This window comes from Acinonyx jubatus, chromosome D4, assembly GCF_027475565.1.
Source record: "Acinonyx jubatus isolate Ajub_Pintada_27869175 chromosome D4, VMU_Ajub_asm_v1.0, whole genome shotgun sequence".
Classification (NCBI taxonomy): Eukaryota; Metazoa; Chordata; class Mammalia; order Carnivora; family Felidae; genus Acinonyx; species Acinonyx jubatus.
The window spans coordinates 69,548,434-69,563,366 of record NC_069391.1 but is presented as its reverse complement, the minus strand read 5'-3'; the positions used below and the strand labels follow the sequence as shown (position 1 = coordinate 69,563,366).

At 36.2% G+C, this 14,933-nt stretch overlaps 1 long non-coding RNA gene across 2 annotated transcripts in view; it reads right to left on the bottom strand.

The window, feature by feature from the left end:
• The window catches only part of LOC128312220 (uncharacterized), a 173,364-nt gene that overhangs the window by 54,073 nt on the left and 104,358 nt on the right, over positions 1–14,933 (bottom strand). For both annotated transcript variants that reach the window (XR_008291227.1, XR_008291228.1), the window contains 2 exons: positions 7,309–7,428; positions 6,593–6,795 (listed from right to left, as the gene is read on the bottom strand). This is a non-coding gene — a long non-coding RNA (uncharacterized LOC128312220). The remainder of the gene's footprint in view (positions 1–6,592; positions 6,796–7,308; positions 7,429–14,933) is intronic.

The window sequence follows — 14,933 nt, the reverse complement described above, 5'->3', positions numbered from 1 at the left end:
GGGCTGGCACAAGCTTTGATGCAAAACTCAGTATTTAACAAAGCAATTATTCAGTGGTAATTGAGTTAGCTAAACTGATTGCCAATATAATTTTTTCTGATTAGAAATTAATTTCTTGAAGTGTTTTAGTGATTGCATCCTTCCAGAATACACAAGAAGGAGCTGAAGATGGTGGGGAATAAGCAGAGGTCTCCAATGTTTCTATTTCTATAAGCATAAAGAAAAGCTTCTGGAATAGGGAGTGATGGGGGTGGGGAGTGATTTAAAGGTTTACCAGTGTTGGGGCACCTGGGTGGCTCAGGCGGTTGAGTGTCTGACTTCAGCTCAGGTCATGATCTCACAGCTCATGGGTTCAAGCCCCGCCCACGTCAGGCTCTGTGCTGACAGCTCAGAGCCTGGAGCCTGCTTTGGATTCTGTGCCTCCCTCTCTCTCTGCCCCAACCCACTCACATTCTGTCTCTGTCTCTCTCAAAAATAAATAAACATTAAAAAAAAATTAAAGGTTTACCAGAGTTAAAAAAACAGCTAAGAATTAATGAGAAAATAACATAAGTGACATTTACTGGGCACTTAATATATGCCAGGTACTGGTTTAACTGCTTTATCTGAAATACTCCATTTATTATTCTCATCAACTCTATGAGATAATTACTATTATTTTCCCATGTCTTCACTGATAAGGAAACTGAAGGGTTGTGAGGTTAAGCAACTTTCTCTAGGATCCAAGACTATGAAATAACCCTATCTATGTGAGCCAGTCTTGTGATTCCAGCCTAGGCAGGCCGCCTCTGTGGCTTAGTAACTATGCACTGACTTGAGGAAGCCAACTAAACTTCACAATACCAGCAGCTGATCTGCATCCCACTACAAGATGTGAAACTTTGCTTTACCTATTTAGCCAGTCTTGTGATTCCAGCCTAGGCAGGCCGCCTCTGTGGCTTAGTAACTATGCACTGACTTGAGGAAGCCAACTAAACTTCACAATACCAGCAGCTGATCTGCATCCCACTACAAGATGTGAAACTTTGCTTTACCTGTTTATCAGGAAGTAAACACAGACAAGGAGTTCTAAAGTTAGTTGGTTGGTTTTATGGAATCCCCCGTAGCTGTAAAGATTCTAAATAGTCAAAGTTTGCTTGAGACCAATGAAGTCTAAGTCAAGCTAAGTAGCAACTGGTAAAACAAAAATTAGTGGTAAAATCTACTCAACGTTTGTTTAAGCATCTTTATTAATTTAAATCCAGTCCTACACTGATTTAAATTTGGTCTATGATGATTAGAGAATGTCAATTATTTTCAAAGAGTCTTATTTTCCTATATATGTTTTCCTATATGATTCTACAAGAGAGTAGCCATAGGACTTTCCAAGGATCCAGGTGTTTCTAAATGCATTTCTAAATGTTTTAGTGATGGAAGGTCCTTCTGGGCATTCTTATGGGTCATAGTTGGGGGATGGGTGTCCATATCACACATGACAAATCCACTCTACCATTTGGATTCTCTCCAAAGCCTTCGGATTCTCTCTTCCCTAACATGACAGAGAAGCTCTGGAATCTCTATCTCTTAAACTGTAGACCACCATGGAATTTGACTTTCTGTCCACCAACCAATAAGATCTCAGAGTTACCTACAGCTGCACTAGCTAACAGATTAAATCCAAAGAGTGAATTTGAAGCTGAGAGGCAGTAAATTAGTAAGCGGCACAGTTATATGCCATTCACTGAAAAGAAGAATACTCTTAATTGTTTAATTCAAGGAAATACCTGAAACCTAGCCCAGAGAAGTTAAAACCCAGAACCCTCCCAAATTTTCTAACAAAGCTACTAGCAAAATTCTACTTGTAAAAATTCAGCCAATGAAATAGAAAGCCAGATAAGTGTTCTTTTTCTTTGTTTGTTAAGAGATTGTCTGCATTTGAAAATATTTGTAACAGTCTCTTATTTCTTGTGTTGTGACACTGTGAGATCTGAAGGGGTTTTTGTATGACTATAAATTCATGCGTCTCACACAGAGAAGCAAGAGAGCCTGATCACAGACAATGAAACCTGTGATTACAGGCTAATTATCAGTGTGATCTGGTCACTTGCTGACTCCTGTCGCCCCAGGACACCTGTATCAATATACTGTATTGCCTCTCCACTTCATGTTTATAGTGGGTTACACAAAATGGTGGGAAAATGAATTTTCTGTAACTTGCTGGAGAAGGCGATATTTGGGGAAAGGAGAAAACTTTTTCCCTGGGGCTATTCCCCTAATTTACTAAAGGATCAGATGAAGTTGAGAGCAGTATAATTTTAGTCAGATCCTGCCACAGGCTGGGGAGGGTGAGGAGTTATCTATTCAGCTGACACTGAATAGATAACACCATTTTTCCAGACGTGTATTCTAGGCATTACCCTTAGGAAATACCCTGCTATCCGCGCTTGGTCTTTTTAAGATACTGTTCAGACACTTTATTTTTTATTGTTTTTACCTTTTGGTTGGTGGTGGTGGTAAAAACTCTTAAGTTCTATTCGCTCAGCAAATTTCAATTATACAATACAGTGTTATCAACTGTAGTTACCATGTCATACAGGAGATACTCAGCTCTTATTTAGCTTTTAATAGACATTTTGTACCCTTGTAACAACCTCTTTCTATTTCTCCCATCCTCCAGCCCCTGGCAACCACCATTCTACTCTGTTTCTAGGAGCTCACCTTTTTTTTTTTTTTTTAAAGATTTCACATATAAGTGATACCATGCAGTATTTGTTTTTCTCTGCATGGCTTAATTTCACTTAGTGTAGTGCCCCGAGGTTCATCTATCTTGTTGCAAATGGCAAGATTTCCTTTCTTTTTTAAGGCTAAATAATATTTTGTTCTATAATATGCACCACATTTTTTTATCCATTCATCCATTGATCAACACATAGATTTTCATACTATTTATTATGAATAATGATGCAGTGCACACTGGAAAATAGGTATCTCTTCAAGACAATGATTTTGGTTTTTTGGATATACCCAGACACGGCATTGCTGGATCAGACAGTAATTGTATCCTTAATTTCTTGAGAAAACTCCATACTGTTCTCCACAATGGCTGTACCACTTTACATTCCTACCAACAGTGTGCCAGTTTTCCTTTTCTCCACATTCTTGCAGCATTTGTTATCTCTTGTACTTTTGATGATAGACATCCTAATGAATCTCAGGTGATAACTTCTTGCAGTTTTGATTCTCATTTCCCTGATGACTACTGGTGTTGAACCCATTTTCTATTGGTCATTTATATGCCTTCTTTGGAAAATTTTCTATTCAGGTCCTTTGTCCATTTTCCATTGGGTTGTTTTTGGGGTTTTTTGTTTTATTGTTTGTTTGTTTTTTTGGTGTTGAGTTATAGAAGTTCCTTATATATTTTAGATATTTATCCCTTATCAAATGCATGATTTGCAAATATTTTCTCTCATTCCATAGGTTGCCTTTTCATTTTGTTGATGGTTTCCTTTGCTGTAGAGAAGCTTTTAGTTTGATATAGTCCCTCCTGTCTACTTTTGCTTTTGTTGCCTATACTTTTGGTGTCAAATCAAGAAAAAATCATTGCCAAGACTGGTGTCAAGGAGGCTAGTTTCTACTTTTCTTCTAGGACTTTCATGGTTTCAAGTCTATGTTCACATCTTTAATCTGAGTTAATTTTTGTTTATGGTCTAAAAATGGGTACAATTTCATTGTTTTACATGTGGATATCCAGTTTTGGCAGCATTATGTATTGAAGAAACTATCTTTTCTCTATTGTGTATTTTTGGAGCCTTGTCGAAAATTAATTGACCATGTAGGCATTGGTTTACCTCTGGGTTCTCTATTCCATTCCATTGATCTAAGTGTCTGTTTTTATGCCAATTCCATACTATTTTGCTTCCTACAGTTTGGTAATATAGATTGAAAGAAGGAAGTGTGCTGCCTATAGCTTTGTTCTTCTTTCTCCACATTGTCTTGGTTATTTGGGGTCTTTTACGATTCTATATGAATTTTAGGATTCATTTTCCTATCTGTGAAAAATAACATTGGAATTTTGATAGGGATTGCATTGAATTTGTGATTTTAGGTAGTATGGACATTAAATCATATTAATTTTCCAATCCATGAACATGAATATCTTTTCATTTATTTGTGTCTTCAATTTCTTTCATCAATGGTTTGTATTTTCAGTGTACAAATCTTTGATCTTCTTAAATTTATTCCTAAGTATTTTATTCTTTTTGATGCTATTGTAAATAGAATTTTCTTAATTTCTTTTTCTAAATACTTTGTTGTTAGTGTATAGAAACAGGACTTTGATTTTTAAATATTGATTTTGTATCCTGAGTTTATTTATTACTTCTAAAAGGTTTTAGTGGACTCCTTAGGGTTTTCTATATATAATATCATGTCATCAATAAACAGACCTCTCTGGGGGCGCCTGGGTGGCTCAGTCGGTTGAGCGTCCGACTTCGGCTCAGGTCATGATCTCACAGTTTGTGAGTTCGAGCCCCACATCAGGCTCTGTGCTGACCGCTTGCTCAGAGCCTGGAGCCTGCTTCAGATTCTGTGTCTCCTCTCTCTGCCCCTCCCCCGCTCACGCTTTGTCTCACTCTGTTTCTCAAAAATAAATCAATGTAAAAAAATTTAAAAATAAATAAAAAATAAAAAAATAAACAGACCTCTCTGATATGGGTACCTTTTATTTCTTTTTCTTTCCTAATTTCTCAGACTAAGATTTCCATTATTATACTGAATAAAAGTGGTGACAGTGTGCATCCTTGTCTTGTTCCTGATCATAAAGGAAAAGCTTTTAGCTTTTCATCATTGAGTATGATGTTAGCTGTGGGCTTGTCACATGTGGCCTTTATTATGTTAAGGTACATTCCTTCCATAACCATTGTGTTCAAAGTTTTTTTTTTTTATCATGAAACAATGTTAAATTTTATCAAATGCTTTTTCTGCATCTATTGAGATGACCATATGACTTTTTTATCCTTTATTTTGTTCATGTGGTATGTTACATTTACTGATTTGCATATATTAAACCATCCTTGCATGCCAGGAACAAATCCCATTTGATCATGGTGTATTTTCCTTTGAATGTATCGTTGAATTTGGTTTGCTAATATTTTGTCCATCAATTTTGTATCTATGTTCATCATGGACATTGGCCTGTAGTTTTCTTGTAGTGTCCTTGCCTGGTTAGGTATCAGAGTAATGCTGAACTTGTAAAATGAGTTTGGAAGTATTCCCTCCTCTTCTCTTTTTTTTGGAAGAGTTTGAGAAGGATTTGTATTAATTCTTACCTAAATGTTTAGTTGAATTCACCAGTGAAGACATTTGGTTCTGGAATTCTCTTTGTTGGGAAGTTTTAGATAATTGATTAAATCTCCTTGATGACGGCTATGTTCAGATTTTCTATTTCTTCATGATTTAGTCTTTGTAGCTTGTGTGTTTCCAGAAATTTATCCAATTCATGAAGGTTATCTACTTTGTTAACATAATTTTCATAGTAGTTTCACATAAATCTTAATATTTCTATAGTATCAGTTGCAACGTTGCATCTTTCATTTGATATTTTTTGTCTTCTCTCATTTTTTTGCTTAGTCTAGCTAAAGGATTGCCAATTTCATTTATCTTTTTTTTTTTTAAAAAAGCTCTTTCTTTCATTAATTTTTCCCATTGTCTCTCTAGTCTCTATTTCATTTATTTCATTTCATTTATTTTCTTCTGCTAATTTTGGATTCAGTTTCTTCTTTTTCCAATTCCTTGAGGTATAAAGTTAGGTTGTTTATTTCAGTTTTGGCTTTTTTCTTAATGTATACATACATCACTATAAACTTCCCTCTTAGAACTGCTTTTGCTGCATCCCCAGAAGTTTTGGAATATTGTATATCCATTTTTATTTGTCCAAGATATTTTTTATTTCTCTTTTGATTTCTTACTTGGTCATTGATTACTCAGGACTGTGTTGTTTAGTTTCCACATGTTTGTGAATTTTCCATTTTCCTTTTGTAATTGCTTTTTAGTTTTATACCATTGTGGTCAGAAAAGATGCTTGATATTATTTCACTCTTCTTAAATTTCTAAGACTTGTTTCGTGGCCCAACATATGATCTATCCCAGAGAGTGTTCCATGTGCACTTACAAAGAATGTGTATTCTGCTGCTGTTGGATGGACTATTTTATACATTGTCTGTTAGGTCCATCTGGTACCCTCAGGCAGCAGTTTGTGAGGTGTGCAGTCAAATCCCTTCCAGGGAAAGACTGGGAGCCTGGTGTTTTTGCCTGTTCTCTCTGCGTTAAACCCTGAGGGGACAGCTGTGGCAAGTGTTTATGTGCCTTTTAACAAGTGCTTCTTTGTTTGCTATAGTCCTGTGGTATTTGTGAATGCAAGCCCCCTTCACTTTTAGAGCTAGATGATTTGGACACATGTCCCTGGGATGGTAGTCCACATTGGGGCACAAAAGAAATTGTGGTCTAAACCCTTTACTCCTGAGGTAGAAAGCTGGGAGTTGGGGATTCCCTCCTGATCACATGGCATTGTGCCAGAGGTAAGTTTATGGTGAGAGTGTGTCTACGTCTTTCTTACCTGTTTTAAGGTGGATATTGCTTGTCATCTGGTAGGAGTGTAGGAGTCATTCAACTCATTTCTGGATTTCTCTCATAGGAAATTGCTTCGTGTGGCTGTACTCAGTGCATCCATGAGAAGAAAAAATTCAGGAGCCTCCTCTGTCACCATCTGGTCTGGATCTCCCAGGTTATCTCAATCAAGTAATTTAAAGGACTAGAAATCTAGGAAGGAATGTGTGAGAAATTATTTCATCACAGATGCAAAAATTAATATTGGCATATTAGTTGTAGGGGCTAAGATGTATTTTGTGTCCTTCAATCCTGATGACTCTCCAGAAATGTAGGTGTTATCATTCCTATTTTCGAGATAAGAAAACCGAGTCCAGGAAAGATAAATGTCTTGTCCATGTTAGTCTTAGAACCCAGCTGAAAAGTTGGTTTACCTCCTTTGAGGTTCCTATTTTTTCTTCTTTGTCACCTCTTAATAACAATTAAATATTATTAAAATACTTATTTAGCACTGAAAAAAAATGTCTTCACAGCCTACACAGGGAAATTACATCAATTATCCAGGCAACTGGAACAAATAAGACCTACAGTAGGAGAGGAGTTTATAATTATTTAGATAATAAACTGATTGCCTATTTTATCCAATGTATTACAACAACGCTCCATTTCTTCCTTTCTTTTTCAATAAGTCTAAGTACATAACATACGAAATATAATTTCTCTCACATTATTTATGGCCTCCTTCCTTCCACATAGCTTTCTAATTGTAATAGGGTCAGCTTCAATTTGCCATATGGAAACTTAATTGAAAATGAGTGGATAATCCAGTCCACTAAAATGCCAATCCTGTAAGTAGAGAAAAATAGGTCAAGTTAATAATTTAGCCTCATATAAGATTTACTGCCTTTCTTATTTTCTACTCATTTATACTATTCTTTCATGAGTACTGGCGCCAGTCTTGAGAATTGCAAAGATCATGCCTTAAAGTGTTCTGTAAAATAAACCACTGAAGAATCTGAGGCTATGTGCTTTTCTTCTACAAAAATGTTAATTGAATTTGAGAGTGTTATTAAAAATGATATTAGTTGAAATAGTGCATTGTCAAACATAATTCCAACATATAAAGTATTAATGAAAATAGATGTTTTCGTGAGTTTCCCCCTTTTTCTAGTAGCATAAAGAATCAAGTCCTATGATTTACTACTTTAAAAAAAGTTATTTCCCAACAATAGACGACTTAAAAGCAGAATTTGGAGTCCTAGTACCTTCAATGACCCCCTGCAACCCTTGTTCTCATCCCCTTGCACAGCTCCTGATGAATTTATACACACACCCTTCCACATAATCTTTAGGCTTCAAGAAACAGTTTTAAGATCATTGACTAGTCCAATCCTTTCCTTTGGATGGGGAAATGTGCCCAAGTATGTCAAAGCCTGAAATCACAGTTTTTCACAGGCAGAAGCGGCAAAGGACACAGGTCTTATGCCTAAACTGCCATTCTTTGGATTGGACTGAAGGGATTCCTTCAACCACTTTCTCTTTAAATGCAGGAAAGGCTAATGTTCAGAGGGGTGGGATGGGGGGGGGGGGGGCGCTGATTTACTTCAGCATTTTCAGAAGTCACTCATTTTGAGGAAGAGTTGCAGAATTACTTTCCCTGAAGAATAAAACAAGTTGACTAGATACCCATCTGTTCAGGACCAGAAAGGAGCGATGTAGTCTTCAGAACTTGCTTCCTCTCCTATATTACTACCCTATCTGCTACTTAAATAGATATAATTTGGTTCAAGCTTCAAAATACTTGTTTCATTATTTTGATTAGGAAATGAATCAACCAAATTTATAACTGATTTTAAAAATTCAGCTTTATTAAATTTGCTTATAATAAACTGCATCCATTTAAAGAGTAAAATTTGATGAGTTTTGACAGTTACATACACCAGTGAACGACCACCATTATCATGATACAAAACATTTTCATCACCTCAAAAAAACTCCTCAGGCTTTTTTGAAATTTATCCTTCCCTTTGCTCACAGCTCCAGGCAATGTTTGGTCTGCTCTTTGTCCCTGTAGTTCATTTGCCTTTTCTAGATTTTTATATACTCTGAAGTCTTGTGTCTAACTTTTTCCATCCATGTTGACAGTTCTTTCTTTTTTCTGGCGAGTGGTATTCCATTGTATGGATATACCACTTTTGGTTTGTCCATCAGCTATTGATGGGCATTTGGTTTGTTTACAGTTTGGGGTCATTATTAATAAAGCTTCCCTGAATATTCACGTACAAATATTTATGTGGACAAATGTTTCATTACTCTTCTATAAATATCTAAGAGTTAAATGGCTAAGTTGTATGGTAGATGTATGCTTACTATTTTAAAAAAAAAAACTGTCAAAATGTTTCCAATGGAAAAGTGGTTTTCCATTAGATACTCTATCAATGATATATGAGCATTCCAGCTGTTCCACGTCTTTGTTAACACTTGGTATTTTCAGTCTTATTAATTTTAAAAGTTTAATGGTTATATATAAGTACCTTGTGGTCTTAATGATCATTTCCTCAACGATTATAGATGTTGAACATTTTTTCCCATGTTTGTTGGTCATCGTACATCTTTTTTGAAGAATCTGTTCAAATGTATTATTGAGTTGGTTGTCTTCTTATTATTGAGTTTTAAGATTTTTTTTTATAAATTCAGAATACAAGTTCTTTTCTTAGGCATATGATTTGTGAATATTTTCTCCCATTCAGAGTTCTCACCTTTTACACCATGAAACTTTAATGGTCCCTACAACCCATTTTTGAGTCATATTATGTAGATGGCAAACAAACAAAAAAGGTTACAATGTATTATTCCATAATTTAATTTTAAAATATGCATTATACACTGATGAGTAGTGATTATCTTCTCCTCAGCCCAGGCTGTAAACGATGCACTTCATAGTCTGATTCTTCTTCTCCGAAAAAATAGTACATTACAGTTAATGCACGGGGCTTTTCTTGACACTAATATCCTTGGTATTTTAATGGCTAGTTTAACACATACCTGCCCACACACATAAACACAAGCACACACACACAATGTACTTCAATGACCCCAAACCATAATTGCTTGTTGTTTGTCTTATGTAAATGGATCTCTTTTCAAATGTGGAAATATCTGCTTAACAATAGTCTTATAATTAGCCCACAAAACAGGCATGAACATTTGCTAGAAAAACGAAGTGGACTCAGCTCATTTCCAGCCTGAGATTCTGAGCATCAAGGTTGAACTCAGAAGAGCTTTTATAACCCATTGATACAGCCCTGAAAATGGAGTTTCCCACTGGTAATGCCAAGAGACCCTTGAGTACAGAATCGGGCGCTGTGGTGATAAACATCTGACATTTTCATTTGCAAGTATTCATGTTTCCTTTTAGATAATGTTCCCTCTATTTACTTCTTCAGCAGCAATGCATCAAATATCCTACAGTGTAATCCTTCTCTCAGCACTTATCAATGAACTATGAAATAGTATTAAATAGAATTAATTACAAGTTTTAATGAATCATGTCTGTCCTCATTTATTATACAATGTAATTTTCAAGGAGTGATTAATTACGAGTTACAGATGAGTGAATGGTTAATGTAGTTTGCTAACCTTACTAAGGAGTGACTGTACACAGCAAGCTGCTTCTCTTCTGTTTATTAGCATGTGGCTTTGTACCACCAGCAGATCAGGTGAATGAAAGGGTTTTAGTGACGGTGCAATTAATATGCACTGTCAGCTAATAATTTACTCCCTCATTTTCTTTCCTGTATATCATAAGAACATTGTGGAGATTCAGAGGTAGAATTTAGCCATCCTTATTTTGTAGTGTTTCTACAGGGCTATTAGTTTGCCCCTATCACATCCACCTAAGATGCATGATTATTTTAAGTAGATCCTATTTAATACAAGGCAGCTTGTTTGAGATGATTCTCCCTGCATATTTCCTTGAAGAATATACCAATTTACCACATCATTACTATCATTATCTAAAAAGTGGTAGTTGGCTGCCCTTCATTTTCAATTTTCTTACATGTACCTTTCAGAAGCTGAAAAATGCCCAAGCTGACAAAATGTAGTAGTTAAATACAGAATAATTTGTGGACAGAGAGTAATTGAGAATGGCATATACGAATGCCAAAAGGTGTTTTGTTTTGTTTTTTGTTTTTGTTTTTGTTGTTTGCCTTCCCAACAGACATACTCACAAAAGACCATGCGACCTTGGGGATAAGTCACCATCTTACAACATTCTTCTCTGCTTCTTCTTCAAAGAACTCATTTGCTGTGGTTATATGGAGGTGGAAACCCTCATGGCATACCCCCACACTACCTGTATTTGCTGGCTGAAGGGCAGATAGCAAGCAGCTCATTTTGCTGTGCAAAGCAGACACTAGTGTTTTCTGCTCTGAATCCAGGGGAGCTTCATAGCTCTTTGAAGGCCCAGCTAACCTCAGCAGGAAAAATAACAACACTTATTTATATTTGTGTGATGTTTAATGATTTTCATTATTTTTTCATAAGTATTATCTTATTAAATCTAGGTAAAATTCCATGAATAAAGAAACTATTACAAGATATTAGCTGATTTGCCCAAGGCCCCATAAGCAATGAGTGGATAAGCCAAACACTCATTCATTCAACAAATATTTATTAAGCACCTAATATCAGACACCTACTACTTTTCATTGACTGGATAACTCTACATCCTTTCCATCACAGACCTTAGATACCAGTAGGCGAGACAAGAAATAAAGGAATAAAGATAGTGATAAGCCCTGTAAAGAAAATTTAAAAAGCAAAGAGGTTAGAGAGAAATGGGGCACGAGGAAGGTTATTTTAGACAAGGTGGTCAGAGAAAGCCTCCTTGACAAGATGCCGTATCAGAGCAAAACTGACTGATGAAAAGGAGTCTGTTAATTGAAGAAAACATTCCAGGCAGAGAGAACAGCAAATCCAAAGGTCATGAACCCTTTGGTGTGTTTGAAGAAGCACAAGAGACCAATGTGGCTGGAGAGAAATACAGCCAGGGAAAGATGAAGCTGAAGAGATACACTGGGGAGATCTAGTTAGTTCCACTGGAGGTGTAACAAAAATTTTGGATTTAAACTCAAGAGATAATGTATGTTGAACAGCCTTTTCCAATCCAATTATGCCTAGAATTTCTAGGACATGAGAAATGGAAGATAATGTGCTAGAACATCAGGTAGCATTTTCCATTTCTAATTTTAAGGAAAAGAAGAAAAAAAAAGAGCCTAGGATTTGAAGTTGTTACTATAAAAGTATACTGGTAATGTCCTATCTTTATTAGGGGGCTCAACTTCCAGATGAGCAATGCTCTTTGAAGTCAAGAACTACTTTTTATTCTGTACTGCACACAAATCAATGTCTCGTGTTTCCAATCAGTGCTCTCTGAAATGAACTGAATGACCTGATATTTATTGCTCTGTCCAGCCCAAGTCTGAGGAATCCTGATAGGAGATGCCATGGTATTTGAAATCACTGTAACAGAACAGAAGGATCCAGAAAGCAGCCCTCACTTAGCACTTGGCTTCACAGTGTGTGTGCTATCGATCCAGACATCCAATTTGTCTGTAGTGGGGTATTGCTAATCCCTCAAGCAAGTGTGTAATAATGCACTTATTTTGCAGAGCATTTTCTTTTCTTAAACCTACATTTTCTCACCTACTTCCCCAAGTAAAACTATGAGGATTATAAACGTTAATTCTCTAATGAATGCTATGGAAAATCTGTTTGTACTTCCACTCTACAAGACTCTTGGGAGGTGGTGAGTTCAGATGAAGGAGCAATACCACTTTATGTTACAGCAACAGGATTTTACTCAGGAATCTCAATACTATAAGCTCTAAAAGCCTATTTTTTTTTATTAAGGAAATTTTTAGATGGCCCACTGTAAAGTGCATGCCTTTGTAATCACAAAAGCAAGTGTAAAAGAGGAAAAAACTTTTCTCTGCCACTCTTCTTGGGTTCAGTGGCTAGGAACTGTGAGTTTATTCCCCGATGTAGTGATGGTTTCATGTGTGTATGTATATGTCCACTTTATTCTAACAGTAGTAGATTGGAAGGTAAACTGAAATGTAATAAGCAAATATATGAACACAGGTATATGAAACAAAGTTGTGGCATTTGCAAAGTTCTATTGCATAGTAGTTGACAAGACTAAAAGGGGAGAAAGAATTTTTAAAATTACAAAACACTGTAAAAATGCTGAAATGTATGCTACATTATATAAAACAATATTAAGTTTCTCAGAAGGGACACTACGTTAAAATGAAAGTTTGAGGTGAAAATTCACTGGTCAATTCTTAATTTAATTTTTAATAGACTTTATTTTTTTAGAACAGTCTTAGGTTCACAGCAAAAGTGAACAGCAAATACAGAGAGTTCCCATATACCTACTGCCCTTACCCTTCCCCCATACCCATACAACCTCTCCAACTGTCAACCCTCCACACCAGAGTGGGACATTTGTTACCACTCTGGTGAACCTACCAGTTGAACCTACATTGACACTGACCTAATTATTACCCAAAGTTTATCATTTATATCATGGTTCACTCTTGGTTTTGTATATTCTGTGGGTTTTGACAAATGTAAATGACATGTATCCACCATTATATAGTTTCATACAGAATTGTTTCACTGCCCTAAATATCCACTGTGCTCTGCCTACCCATCCATCCTTCCCTTCAATACCTTGCAACCACTGATCTTTGTACTTTATCCATATGAATCTACTTTTTCAACTCTAAATTCTATGAAGTTTAAAAATATATCAAATATTTCAATGAAAATTTAGCATTCAGTTTGAGATATATTTTAAGTGTAAAATACAGATTAGATTTTGAACACTTAGCATGAAAACAATGTAAAATGTCTCAATCATTTTTCATACTGATGACATTTTGGCTATATGGAAAGAAATAAAACATGTTCTTGGAGAGCCTGGGTGGCTCAATGATTTGGGCGTCCGGCTTCAGCTCAGGTCATGATCTCATGGTTTGTGAGTTTGAGCCCTGCGTTTGGCTCTGTGCTGACAGCTCAGAGCCTGGAGCCTTCTTCAGATTCTGTGTCTCCCTCTCTGCCCCTCTCCCACTCACGCTCTGTGTCTCTCCCTCTCAAAAATGAATAGACATTAAAAAAAATTTTTTTAAAGTTCTTGAAATTAATTTTATCTATTTTTACATTTTTAGTGTGACTACAAAAGTTTTAAATTACATATGTGGCTTACATTATATTACTGGATAGTGTTGCTTTAGACTTATGATAGCTGAACTCCAGAAATATCATTAACTGGGTGACCAAGCATTTCTCAGGCATAATGAGTAAACTGCCTTCCACTCTATTTCATTAAATTAATATTAGATAAAAATTTAAGAAATTTGCCTGCATAAGTATGATTAACTATTGACTAAGACTAAATAACCATCAGCTGATATGTAGATTTAGTGAAGCAATATAGGGAAATTAAACATTTTAACCATAAACATATCGCACAGGTCCCTGTTTTTACATGATATCCATGGGCCTTATAACCACATGTCCCCATTTTTCCCATAAACATCATGCCACACAGTTCCATCAACTTTTTGGTATACATCTTGCTGGTCCATGTGGACCCTTGATCTAATAACAAATGCCAGAATTTCCCCAAGAAAATAGAAGTAGGCAGACAGAACTGCTTATTTTTATCCTGGGCTGACAGTCTTTTCTATTCTTTCCACCTTGTCATACATTAAATATGAAATCAGAAGGAAGGAGGGAGAAGAAGGCACTGCAGAGAGTTTTTGGAGAGAGAACAAGTGGAAGGTTACACACCTGCACTCTCTCCTTTTTCTCAGCTCTTAGATTCACTGATGCTTAAAAGGGGAAATAACACTTAAAAGTGCTATATTGGTACTCACGCTCAATCCAGTCTCCTCTCTCATCTGTGTTTCCACAATGCTGGGGGGTGCAGGGTGAGGCAAGGACCCAGTCTTTAAAAGTGTTCTTTTCATGCTCACTCAGCACTCTCCCAGTTCTTGGATCCCACACATGATATGAAAAAGGACATGAAAAAGCATTGACTGAATTCCAAATGGCACATTATTGTTTCTGCTCCAGCACACGTTCTTGGAGCAGCTTTCTTTTGGCTTCCAAGTTAGATGATTTTCATTAGGTATTTGGATTAATCTACAATAAAATAGCAAATCCATTTGTGAGGTGGTTTGGCTGCCCACGAAGTGGGGACCTAGGACACATACCACACAGTATTTATAAGAGTATTTGACAAGTATTATTTAATTTGTATCACTTCCTTCCCTATC